General features: G+C 41.8%; 1 protein-coding gene across 1 annotated transcript in view; it reads left to right on the top strand.

The window, feature by feature from the left end:
* Window positions 1-5,713, top strand: part of LOC137335314 (pleckstrin homology domain-containing family G member 4B-like) — a 156,287-nt gene extending 150,574 nt beyond the window's left edge. The window contains exon 23 of the mRNA XM_068000631.1: window positions 3,351-5,713. The gene's annotated coding sequence lies outside the window, so the exon portion shown is untranslated. The remainder of the gene's footprint in view (window positions 1-3,350) is intronic.
* Window positions 5,714-12,745: the final 7,032 nt, after the last annotated feature.

Below are 12,745 nucleotides of genomic sequence, written 5' to 3'. Positions count from 1 at the left end.
TTTTTCTAGTTACCCAAATTGGCAAGTATGGGGTGAGGAGAGGAAAGGAGGAGGTGAGCAGAGGGGAGGCGAGGCACTTCTCCAGAGTCTGATTCACCAGTGTCCTCCTGCTGACCCAGCGGCTGGTTGAAAAGAGACAATGCCAAAGGTTCAGGAGTTGGCTATCATCCAGCCCTCTCAGTGAGGGACTGGTGCAGAGTTCACAGAATCGAAAGGAGAAGGAAGTAAAGTACTTTGAAAAGATGAAAGAAATAAATAACAAGACAATATACGGCTTCCAACATTTAGATTTTAACTCAGCTTGCTGTCAGCAATATTCAGACTTAATAATCAAAAGAAGAAAATCTGTTTAAATGTCTGCATAAATGTTAACATTAAATTTATTTTATATTGAAACAACTAAGGTATTAATCTTAGGGCAGGAACACACAATCACAATTTCCTCAGCCTGGAACAATTTAAGGAATATTGCTCTTTTTAAACAGCTAAATGTACAGTATTGCCTAAAAATGTGATGTATTAGACTCGCCACATATCACTGAGGCATTACTTTATGTGTTAATACACTTCATAATGACATTGCTCAAATGTTCCAGCAGTTCACCAAGCAGGCTGAATATGTTTTGTACAAAGGATAACGTGTTGTCTTGTCATTTAATTGCCATTGTATGTTCACATGAGTAATAGCACTGATAGAATTGTAATAATACAGTAATAACACTGATGTACAGTCTCCCAAAAGAAGACACAGGCACCAGTCTCATGGGGAAAATAACCCAGTACTCTGTAATATGCCCTACATTTTATTTTAGTAGTAAGTAGGCAATTCTTTAGTTCTGATACATTATGTGTACTCTGATGTATGTGTTCTACTGTGTTCCTGTAGAATATACTTTGGAAAGCTAATAGTAACACTAGGTCATTTGAACAAAATCTGTCGCGAGTTACACCTCAGGGGCATAATGTTCCACCAGGGTGGGCGGTCCACGATTTATAAGGGGAGCTTTTGCACTCCCCGCCCCATGGTTTTCTGTGCTTTTTTTTAATGGGTGGAACATTGTATGCTGGAGAGCACAGAAGCAGACAATCTTGGCCTTTGTCTCTCTTTGTTCGCCAATCCTCACCAGGTTTGGATCTTAAAATTGGGAACTGCCCGTTGAGTGGGCCTCATGTAACGCAGCAGCCATTGTGTACTGAACCCATTACAAGCAGTGGCCAGTGAACCTGACTATGGTGAGGTTTTTGTAAAGCAGTTTAAATAAAGACAATGACTGGGGTCCTGTCACTTTGTACTCCAGACTCTAATCTTGTCTGCACTGAGGGGGTGAATGAAACATTAGCCCTTGCAGAATCCCTGCCTTTGTGCTTTGTAGGTAAAAGCAAATTGTTAATTTGCCAGTAGCCCATTTCCATTACTGTCGAGTAGAAAATCAAGAAACCACAGACAGCATAACAACTTATTACAGTTGGTAAAATTACACCAAAGGTACAACACCAACCCACCACTTTTCCTCGGCCTGTCGATTAAACTGGTTGCAGAAGCTCCTTGGTCTTCTATATTGACAAATGGGAGTGACTTGGGGAAATATAAGACACTCTCCAAACACACATTAACTTATTGTCCCACAGTCACTTACTAATCTCAGGCTTCTGAGGATGAGAAAATTCAGTTATGTGGAGACACTAGAGACGCTGGGATTGTTCCCCTCAGAACAAAGAAGGTTAAGGGGAAATTTAATGGAGGTGCTCAAAATTATGAGGGGTTTTGATAGAGTAGATAGGGAGAAACTGTTTCCACTGGCAGGAGGGTCGATAACCAGAGGACACAGATTTAAGATAATTGGCAAAAAAGCCAGGGGGGAAATGAGGAGAAATTCTTTTGCTCAGTGACCTGTTACGATCTGGAATGCACTGCCTGAAAGGGTGGTGAAAGAGGATTCAATAGTAACTTACAAAAGGGAATTGGATATATATTTGAAAAGGAAAAATTTGCAGGACTATGGGGAAAGAGCAGGGGAGTGGGACTAATTGGATAGCTATTTCAAAGAGCCGACACAAGTATGATGGGCTGAATGGCCTCCTTCTGTGCTGTATGATTCTATAATTCTGCGTTCAAACTGAATGGCCCCGATATTTACAGGGAGGTGGGGAGGAAGTGGGGACGACTGCCAGCGGCGGCCGGGAAATGCGGAGGTTCTGCTGAATTTAACGGCAGGACCTCATTTGAATTTTTTTTCTCCATTTCCCGCCCAGCAGCTGGTCAGATTGAGAAGCTGACTGGCTGTCAGGTACAAAGATGTGCGGTAGAAGGCCGGAGAGGGGAGAGGGAGAGATCGCGGGGATTGGTGCGAGGGGGGGGAGAGATCATGGGATGCCGGGGAGAAAGATTGCGGTGGGGGGGGAAAGATCACGGGGGAGAGACATCGGATCACTGGGGTATTGGCCGATCATGGGGAGGAGGTCTGGAGATCGCTGGGGGGAGACATCATTGGGGAGGGGGTCTGGAGATCGGGGTGGGGGGAGAGATCGTGGAGAGGGTCTGGAGATCGCTGGGGGGAGACATTGCTGCGGAGGGGGGTCCGGAGATTGCGGGGAGGGGGTCAGCCGATCGCAGGGGGGGAGGCAGGTTAGCTTGGGGGAAGCACGCCTGCTCCTCCTGGCCCACAAGCAGTGCTGGAAAAGCACTTTCCTGCTGGCTCCGGCAGTTCTCACTTCCCTTTAGCTGCTGGTTTTCCTGAGCCCTGGGAAACCCATTAAATTCAAATGGCTGCTAAAATCTGAGGCATGCAGCCTCATTAACATATTATAATTACTGACCCGCCTCTCGAGAACAGGTTACTCGTCCGCACCCCATCCGCCGTGGTCAAACCAGAAGTAGGGGTGTTCGCGGCGGGTTGGGGTTGGGTTTCACATTTTAAAAATTGTAACCCCCCACCGCTGTCCAGCTCGCCCTGGGGGGTTAACATTCACCCAATAGTTCTATTTGGCCATCAGATGGTAGATTCATGCACTCTCAATGGGGATCTGCACCAGAAGGGAATGTAGGTTGGACATATGACGACCCCACTGTGGAGCTGATTCTCCAGCTTGGACTCCACTCAGGCACTCTGCTGGGAGAGTGGGATCAGTGAATTTAGCCTCAATTTTATCACTGAGTGTAAGGGGTCTGTGTGTAGGGTGGGGCATTCTCCTCCATCTATACATGTGGCAGGTCATGTACCACATTATTTTAAGAATGCTCAATTCTGTTAAAAGGAGGGTTGTGTGGATATACCTTGAAAGATAGTGCAGTGTGCAATCATTTGTAATATAAAGGTATAATATATACTTTAATCTTGTTATTTTCCTAGGCCTGAGAATCAATGATTTGCTGGTGGAAGAAGCTCAATGCTGGGATGCCAACTGCTACAGAGCTCTGAAATTTAATTCCAGTTAGAGTCACAGCAAGCAAACAGATTTGCAGGAGGTTGCTGAACCATCTGGGCTTTGTCCTGACAGATTGTTGTTTCATTTTCTGGAAAACAGATGCTCCCATGTAGCAGAATTCTAAGAAATGCCTCATTATTCTCAAACGGCCTGCTGCATGGGACAGGTGGTTGTGACGTAAGCCTCGACCATGGTACTTCCCAAGGTCACGGTATCGTAGAGGGAATGTTTCTCTCTGTGGACAGATACTGTGAGCTTTCGGCACTCTCTCCAGGGTACTTGAACCTGTAACTCAACATTCAGTCATGTTTTCCATCCCCAGTGTCGGCTCTGTGAAGTTCAGAATCACAAGGCTCAGCGAAAGAAAGCAGGCCCATCACGTGCAGGAGGGACATTCTACCGGGGAAATTTGACTTTGGAGAAAATGGCACTAAGGACAAGTCTAAATGGGGAGGGGAATGTAACATTTTCATCTAACTATTGAATCATAAATATATTTTAATATCCACCAAAAATGATCAATTAATATTACTTTGTATATTGTGCTGTAGCCTCCTTTTGCATACCTGTCAGCTTTAATCACAACACTTGTAAAATGCAGAAAGATGTCAATTAAGATACTTGTCAGTGTTTCTTATTTTTACATATTAAAAAAAGACATGGATTTTCTTGATGTTGATTACCTTTTGGCCCCAGTTTGTCATTTTGCACACTAGTCTAACATAACTATAGCCTCATTTTTAAATAAGTTTTTTAATTGTAATTTATGCCCCAGTTATACCACAAGTGTCTACTTAGAGCAATACGAAACCAGTGGACCTGAGTTATACTGCTGCCTTCATGTACTTGCTGGCCAGGCAAAACGGTGCTCAACGTATATGTGATTGTGTGCACATACTGCACACTCCACCCACTGGTATCAAAACATTGGGTCAATCTTTAATATCACTGAAAATTGAATTTCTTTTTGAAACTGTTTAAAAACTTCCCTAAAATGATCCAATTGACTGCCTGGGGATCTTAAGATTCACCTTAAACTGTTTGTAGTTATATTGTGGCTGGTATGTAGCCAAAGCAATGTCTGCCTAGCTCTTGAGGCAGTCTTGCACTGCTTACCCAAATTTGAAATGAGCAATTCACTCTCTGGTTATACTACACAGCTTGGACAGGAGTCTCTGCTGGAATTCATAGAATCATATAGCACAGAAGGAGGCTGTTCAGCCCATCGTGCCTGTGCTGGCTTCCAGGTGTAGCTCCATAGGACTTGGATGGGAAATCTGCCCGCTGTGCCCCCACTGCCACTTCTGGAATTTTCTCTCTAATATGGGCAAGAGTCTTCAAATTAGACATAAATGATGGGAAATACTTCATACAACCTATTTCCTGTCATATGTATTCTAGCACTGCTGGGCGTAAGGAATGCTGTTGATTTGCTGGCACAGTGGTTGCTATGGTGACGGAGGAGCATGTAAAATTTTAAAAGGACCGCCTTAGCCTCTGCAATCAATCATGGGAGGATCGCACAGTAATCGATGCGTGGGCTAAGACAATGTTTTTAGAAATGAAAAAGATTTTTAAAAATTGGGGCCAGCCCTGGAGGACACCGGTTATGCAACACTGCAGCAGGCATCGAAGGCCTAACTTGATGGGTTCGCTGACCTTGGCAAATCAGCTGGGAATGGATCAATGAGGCAGTTGGAACGCCCATCCTAGCAACTAGGAACCAGGATTCCACCAGAAACTAGAAGCAGTTTCAACTTCATGTCGATACAAACTTTAACATAATTACCATACTTTTCTACAAACTGTATTATAATTGCCCTAATATTCTACAAATTGTATTATAATTGCCCTAATATTCTACAAAGTGTGTAATATAATTGCCCTATTATTCTACAAAGTGTGTAATATAATTGTCCTAATATTCTACAAACTGAATTATAATTGCCCTAATAGTCTTGCTTCAAGTTATTCCAAATCTCCATCAAATGTCCCTTTGTCCTGAGTTATTTAAATCCTATCTACTGTAAAAACATGGTATATTTTCCTCTGTTCTCTATTTTTACCAAAAGGATAGATGTGAGTGTGAAGTATATCACGTTGTACTCGTGTAAACTTTGTGCTAAAAGTAACAAATAGAGGAAAATACGTCCCTTAGTTGCTCTACTGTGTCTTTTTCATATAAATTAGAATCAACGTGTTAATAATTGCTGAATTCTCTGGAGTTACTGAGTAATTTCCACTCTATGCAGACTGTAACATTGTTGCTACGCAACTGAAAATGTATTAAAGGTTTGATTCGAACCATTTGGCATTAGAAGCTGTGTCCCATTTGTGTTTCTCTTCTAAAATGAATCGTTCAGTTACAAACTAACCTGGAGACAGCAAACGTTATGAGTGTTCATTGAGATTAATGGCACTGGAACGTCAAATGGTCCCAGAGCTGTCTAATTCCTTCAACACATTTGATGAAAATGCATTTGAATTAAATTGAGTTTACTAAATTACTGCATTGAGGCAAATGCCTCAGGAATACACAAATATGTAAAAATGTTGCTTGTAGTGTAGGCGCTGCTTATCAAGTGTGTTGTAATAGTCTGGCATGCTCTGGAAGTACTGTGGCACCAACAATGGAAGATATGCTTTGATAATCATGTACCTCACAAGGTAGCTTTAAATCCACAATAGGGTGTTACCAAAGTTACTCAATGATGAAACAGTGAGTAATATCCTACCCAAAGAAAGAAAGGACTTGCATTTATATAGCGCCTTTCACGACCTCAGGCCATCCCAAAGCGCTTTACAGCCAATATAACACTTTTGAAGTGTAGTCACTGTTGTAATGTAGGAAACGCAACAGCCAATTTGTGCACAGCAAGGCTCCACAAACAGCAATCAGATAATCTGTTTTAGTGATGTTGGTTGAAGGAGAAATATGGCCAGGACACCAGGGAGAACTCCCCTGCTCTTCTTCCAAATAGTGCCATGGGATCTTTTACATCCACCTGAGAGGGCAGATGGGGCCTCGGTTTAATGTCTCATCTGAAAGACGCCACCTCCAATAATGCAGCACTCCCTCAGTACTGCACTACAGTGCCAGCATAGATTTTGTGCTCAAGTCTCTGTTGTGGGATTTGAACCAACAGCCTTCTGACTCAGAGGCGAGAGTGGTACCACTGAAGCACGGCTGACATCTGTATTATCTATTATTTAATTTAAAGTTTGTATTCATCTATAAATGACATTTGTCCATGTTTGCTTGCCCACTTTTTAAATCAAATTGGTTTGTCTGTCCAACCTCTCTTCCAGCTCATTGGTCTGCTGTAGTTCATTAACAGAGCTTATGTTGGATTTGAGTGCATAGCTGACAGAGCTTCGACGAATGGGAGGGATGTTCAGGTAAAGAGAAGCTGGATGGAGATGAGACGTGACTGTTTTCATTTTTTTAAGAGTAATAGTGACACAAGTGGCAGGGCATAGGCTGCATTAGATGGGTGTAAACATATGTGTCAAATCCAGTTACTCACCTGAGATTGAACAATCTGGTGAAACACTTAAACGATCCTGTAATTGGGGATATTCGAGCCGGATTCCCGGTCCTTGATGATGGGAGCAGGTGTGTGTTGCTGCCAAAGTCCAGAGTTCATCTCACTGTTGAAGATATTTAGTTTAAACAAAACACAGGTGCTCTGGCATTTCAGCAACGGGAGAGACTATTGAGATCAGCTGGTGTTAGGTGAGCTGGAGAGAGAGGTTCGAGACAGACACGGCTGTAGGGAGAGAGGGAGAGTCTTGGGAAATATATAAATCACTAATTCATTCAGAAAGAAGAAGTGGTGCACTGGCACTTGAGCTTATGGAGGTGGGAAAAACACAACTAACGGGGGGGAGGGGTTGACAACAGCATTTTCAGAAGACTAGCAGTGTGTGGAGAAAGGTCACTCCCAGCAATGAGACGTCTACCAAAGAGAAAGAAAATTAAATTCAAAGAAAAAAATCATTACTTTCCAAAACTATGTAGAAAAGAAGCAAAAACCGAAATACATGGCCCAGTACAAAGTGTAATATTTGCAGAACTGAATAGGAGACACTTTGATATGTGAAGCGTTAATACCAACTCTTACTTTTTGAATAGTGAAAAATTGACAATTTCAGTAAAATAAAAGATAGAGTCAAAATGGGTAAGACAGAGAGAGAAAAAGGGAGATGTGAAGATGTAAAAAGTGTCAGCTAAGTATAAAAAGAGCCTGAATTTCAACTCATTTTGCTAATCAGTGAGGGAAGCAGCTTGTAACAGTGTACCGTTTTATTAGCTTTGAATAATCAGAAACAGAATGGAAGAGTACCTGTGTAAAATGACAGCAAATGCTACTTTAGAAGGACTAGATCTTGTCTGACCAATCTCATAGACTTTTCTGAGAAGGTAACATCCCAAATTGATGGGGGGTGGGGGGAGAAACCAGGTGACTTGAGGGCTGATAGTGCGATGTACAGTGCCCTTGCTCCATTGTACCAACTCTTGGGGCTACTGCACTCCTGATGTACATAGTGCAGGCCAATGCAATGGGTGTTTGGAGCCTGCACACAGAGAGGGTAATTTTGACTTAGTGTAAAACGAGCGATATCGGATCATTCACCCGTTATATAACTCTCCCGATTTTAATTTCCATTGACTAAAATTACCCCCAGAGTGTCTGTAAAGCTCATTATAACCTATAATTTTATTTAAACGAGGGGGTCTCCCTATAATGTGATGAAGGAGGCAGGAGCAGTACCTGATAGGCAGAACGCTCCTTTAACTCGGGCGCTTGTTATGTAGGTCAACTCCCTTCAGTTGGTCCTTGTTCTTAAAGGGACAATGTTATTATTTCTATTTTTGTCTTGTAACGCAAAGGATGGTATTTAAACTTTCTGAAGTCATTCTGCTGCACTGCATCTTTTGTCAATGACTATTTGGCTGTAGTTGTTAGGGAGCTCACTACCTCCAGGCATAGGTATTCCTGTGGGTGCAGATCGCCATTCGTTGGTTCTGGAAGAGGAGGACAAAGATGACAAGACATGTGAATGAGATTGCACCTTAGTTACTCCATTTGGACACATCCTTATATCAACACTCGTGTATACAGGGCCAGAGTCTCTTATCTCAACCTGTCCGACGAGATCTGCCAGCCCAGACCTACATTCTGAAGGAAGCCATCCTCAAACTCTGCACGCTCCTGCTGCCCAGACTTAGAGACCGGTTCCAGGACAGGACTGTGCCAGTGACTGTCAAAGATACAACTGCTTTGAACTTTCACTGATCAGGATCCTTCCAGGCAAGTGCCCCTCTGTCACATCTCCTAGCCTTCAGACCACAATCGTATTAAGTGGGCGCATTGTTTGCCAAGGCCACGGATTTCATCTTATTTCCAAAAGAAAGCAGCCAGCAGCAAGAAAGAGCCTTACAATTTTTACGTGGCAGGGTTACCATATGTGCAGGACATCTTTGACTGCCTGACTCATACATGCCTCTAGCTAAAATGTAACACTGTTCATGATAGAAAGGGCCATCAATGTACAGGTGATCTGAGACCAGACGAACAGAACTGATTATCTAATTGACATTTCCCTGAAAGCTCCCAAGGTTCATTCACCCTGTTGCAGCCAATGGTGCCAGCCATATGTAAATGTCCAAGAAGACTTCAGGAATAGCTCTAGGTAACCCAAGGATATGCTCTGCAACTTTGGCTCATGACACCAGTGTTAGGCAATAAGTTGAAAATCTACCTAAATGTTTTTTGGGTAAATATGCTCCTGATAAGTATCATGTGACCCTTGCTGGGAATGTACATTTGTGGACATTGGGTGAAAACAGGATTGGTTTCAGCTATGGAGCCACCCATGGTTGAATTGCCTGGCAGCACTCATCTGTCAAGGCTCACTCATGAATAATGGCCTCTTAAATGAGGTACTGGAGGACACCTGGCAGTGGATCACAATCCATCAAAAAGGAGAGTGTCGCGAAGGGGAGAAGATTCATGGAGGAAAAATGGTGAGAAAAACAAATGCAGATCTGGTGAAAGATCCCAAATATCGAATCAGTTCAAGGGAAGGTTTTCCATCACTCTTCCACTTCCAGCAAGATTTATTTTCTGCCTTCGAGAGTCTCACTGTATTTGAGCTGCCGAGGTGCCTGATCTTCCAGGTGTAGCAGCTGTGTGATGTCGAAACCACATCTATTCTACTGACCAAACTACCAATGATTAACTCAACACTTTAAACCCTTTGGAATGTGTTCAGAAACGTGTTGAGTTATTATAATTGAACAACTGTGGACCATCCATCAAATCTTTCTGTTACATTAGGGCAGGTGATTTGTTAACTGCACAGAAACTAGCATTTTCACTGTCTCTGACACTTTTCATGCAAATCAGGCTACAGGGGGTAAGTGTGGAGGTTAGCAGAATTTGTCACAGGGTGTTGTGCTCTGTCACATCATTTGGCCGAATCACTAATTTTCTGAAAATAAAAGGCACCAATGGAAAGTTAACCATAAATCAAAGGAATTACAGCACAAGAGGAGGTCAGTGGTCCATTATACCTTGGCTGGTGCGAACCCTTTAACTGGAGTTGTCTATCCAATCCCATTGCCCTGACTGTATCCTTTTATATGCTTGCTTATCAAATACTTAATCCAAATCTTTTACGTTATAGTCTCTGCCTCATTAGCTACATGTGGTAAAGCATTCCATGTTCTAATAATCCTCTGTGTGAAAACATTTCTTCTAACTTCTCCCTTCGTTCTTCTAGTGATTATTCCAATGAATCTTCCCTGCACCCTTTCCATTCCTTTAATACCCTTAATATACTGGAGTGCCCAGAACTCCAAGCAACAACAACAACTACAACAACTTGCATTTATATAGCGCCTTTAACGTAGAAAAATGTCCCAAGGTGCTTCACAGGTGCATAATCAAGCAACATTTGACACTAAGCCACATAAGGAGATATTAGGACAGGTGACCAAAAGCTTGGCCAAAGGGGTAGGTTTTAAGGTGTGTCTTAAATGAGGAGAGGGAGGTAAAGAAGTGGAGAGGTTTAGGGAGGGAATGCCAGAGCTTGGGCCATAGGCAGCTGAAGGCATGGCTGCCAATAGTAGAGCAATGAAAATCAGGGACTCAAAAGGCCAGAATTGGAGGAGCGCAGAGATTTGCATTTCACAGTTAGCATTACTCTAACTGTGGCCTAACCAATGATCTGTACAGAGTCAATATACACATCCTTGCTTTTATATTAATTTTCCTTTTTAATGTCTTATCTACTTGCACTTCAGTCTTTAAAGATCCATGTATCTGTACCCTTACATCTCTGTTGCTCCACTCTGTTAACTTTTGGAGAATACTTCTTTTCACTGGTCTTTTTCCCAAAGTGTAATACTCATCTTTCTCTGCATTGAACTGCACCTGGCACTGATCTGTCCATTTTGCTAATCATTCTATGTTATCCTGAATTCTCCCTTACATGCCTCCTAATTTGATATCATCATTAAACTTAAATATAATTCCTCCTGTGCCTATTTTCAATTAAGTTATATAAAAATAAAAAGAACAAGTGGTTCCAGCATAGATCCCACATCCAACCAAACTAAAGAAGGGACAAATCATATGCGACTTGTGCAAATGTTTAAGAAAAGGCTTAACAACTTCAAGCTTTTGGGGTTGTTGCCATGTAGAATTAATCCAAAAATCCACGGACAACATTAGTTCTGAATGCAGAAGAGATACTGCTGTGATAGAACTCCAGTCAGTTCTTGCTTCCTTCTACTACAGAGATATTGCACAACTTTCTGATTGTCCAGACTGCTTTAAAAACACAATGTGTAAGGTTTCCAGTTGTGTGGTTTTGGACCAGACAGTTTATTTTTGAGTGGGCTTTCGGGAAATTTCTAAAATGCTAATCAGCCACCAACTATTTTTAATACTAATCCATTTTCCACTCACTTATGTGTCTTGTGATGTAGAGGCATTCCTTGTTAAAATTTTCAATTAATTTTCATCTGCAGTAAACCAAACCTCAGACCTCAAGCCATAATCCCACTCTTTCTCTGGTTTCGGTCTTGACAAAAATAACTGGCAACCCTATCAATAAAGGTTAATTCCAATATTAAGGAAAAATATAAGATAATATAAGAACATCTGGAATAATTTGGCCCATTGAGTCCACTCCATTCAAAGTCTATATACAATTGATCTGTCATCGATTTCCATTATTGTACCATTAATTGTTGATGCTTTAAGAAACACTAGTTTCCTTCCCTTACCTCCCCTGAAAAAAAATCAAGCAGCACCATTAGTAGTTCCATAACCCTCAATCCACCTTTTCAACAAATATTGATCCAGTTTCCTTTTATAGCTGTCAATTGGCCCAAAATGAATGACCTTCTCTGGGGTCTGGTCCAGGTATCCTTTATTCCACAAGGATGGCAAGTATTTCCTAACTCTAACTTTGAGGTTTGTGAATTGTACTCTTGTGTTCTCTAGTCCTATGTTCAATGCTCAAGTTAAGTAACTTCCTTACCAACTTCAACACTATCCACCCCTTCAACCTTATCTATATTTTTCATTATTTTAAGGAGCTGTATCCTTGTCATTTGTCTCTGAACCTTTTTTAATGCATCCACATCCTTTTTTGAGGTTGGGCCACCAAAGCTGCATTCCATACTCTAGGACTGGCCTCACCAATGATCTGTCAGTATAACTTATTCTTGTGATCTGATGCTGTTCAGATACCCAATTTATCTTGTTGGTAACAACTTTATACTGACCAGATGCATTCAGGATGATCACTCCCAAATCCTTTCCCTTTTAGCCTCTATTCTTCAGACAAGATGTTAAACCCAAAGTCCCTGTTCAGATGGACATTGAAGATCAGGGAGTTAACTGTTTCTATATGTATAATCCTATATTTTTCCGCATTAAAATTCGCCTGCCATATCTCATCCCATCTATATAATTGGCCCACGATTGTCAGGTACAAATTTGACTTGTTACTTTCACCTACCCTAATGTAATAATACTACTACAGACACCCTGTTCCATATTGCCCACCACTTGAAGAAGAGCAGGGAATTCTACTGGTGTCCTGGCCAACATTCCTCCTTTAGCCAATATCACCAAAAGACACAGATTAACTAGTCACACATTTATTTGCTGTTCGTAGGACCTGATGTGCTAATTGGCCGTCATATTGGACAATTTTAATGATGTTCAAACAATAATATGAATATAGTTTTAGGGTTCTGTGCATCCTTTTTTTTCCTTTTAATTACTGACCATTCCAA

Source organism: Heptranchias perlo, chromosome 19, assembly GCF_035084215.1.
Source record: "Heptranchias perlo isolate sHepPer1 chromosome 19, sHepPer1.hap1, whole genome shotgun sequence".
Taxonomy (NCBI): domain Eukaryota; kingdom Metazoa; phylum Chordata; class Chondrichthyes; order Hexanchiformes; family Hexanchidae; genus Heptranchias; species Heptranchias perlo.
This window is presented reverse-complemented; position numbering and strand designations above follow the sequence as displayed.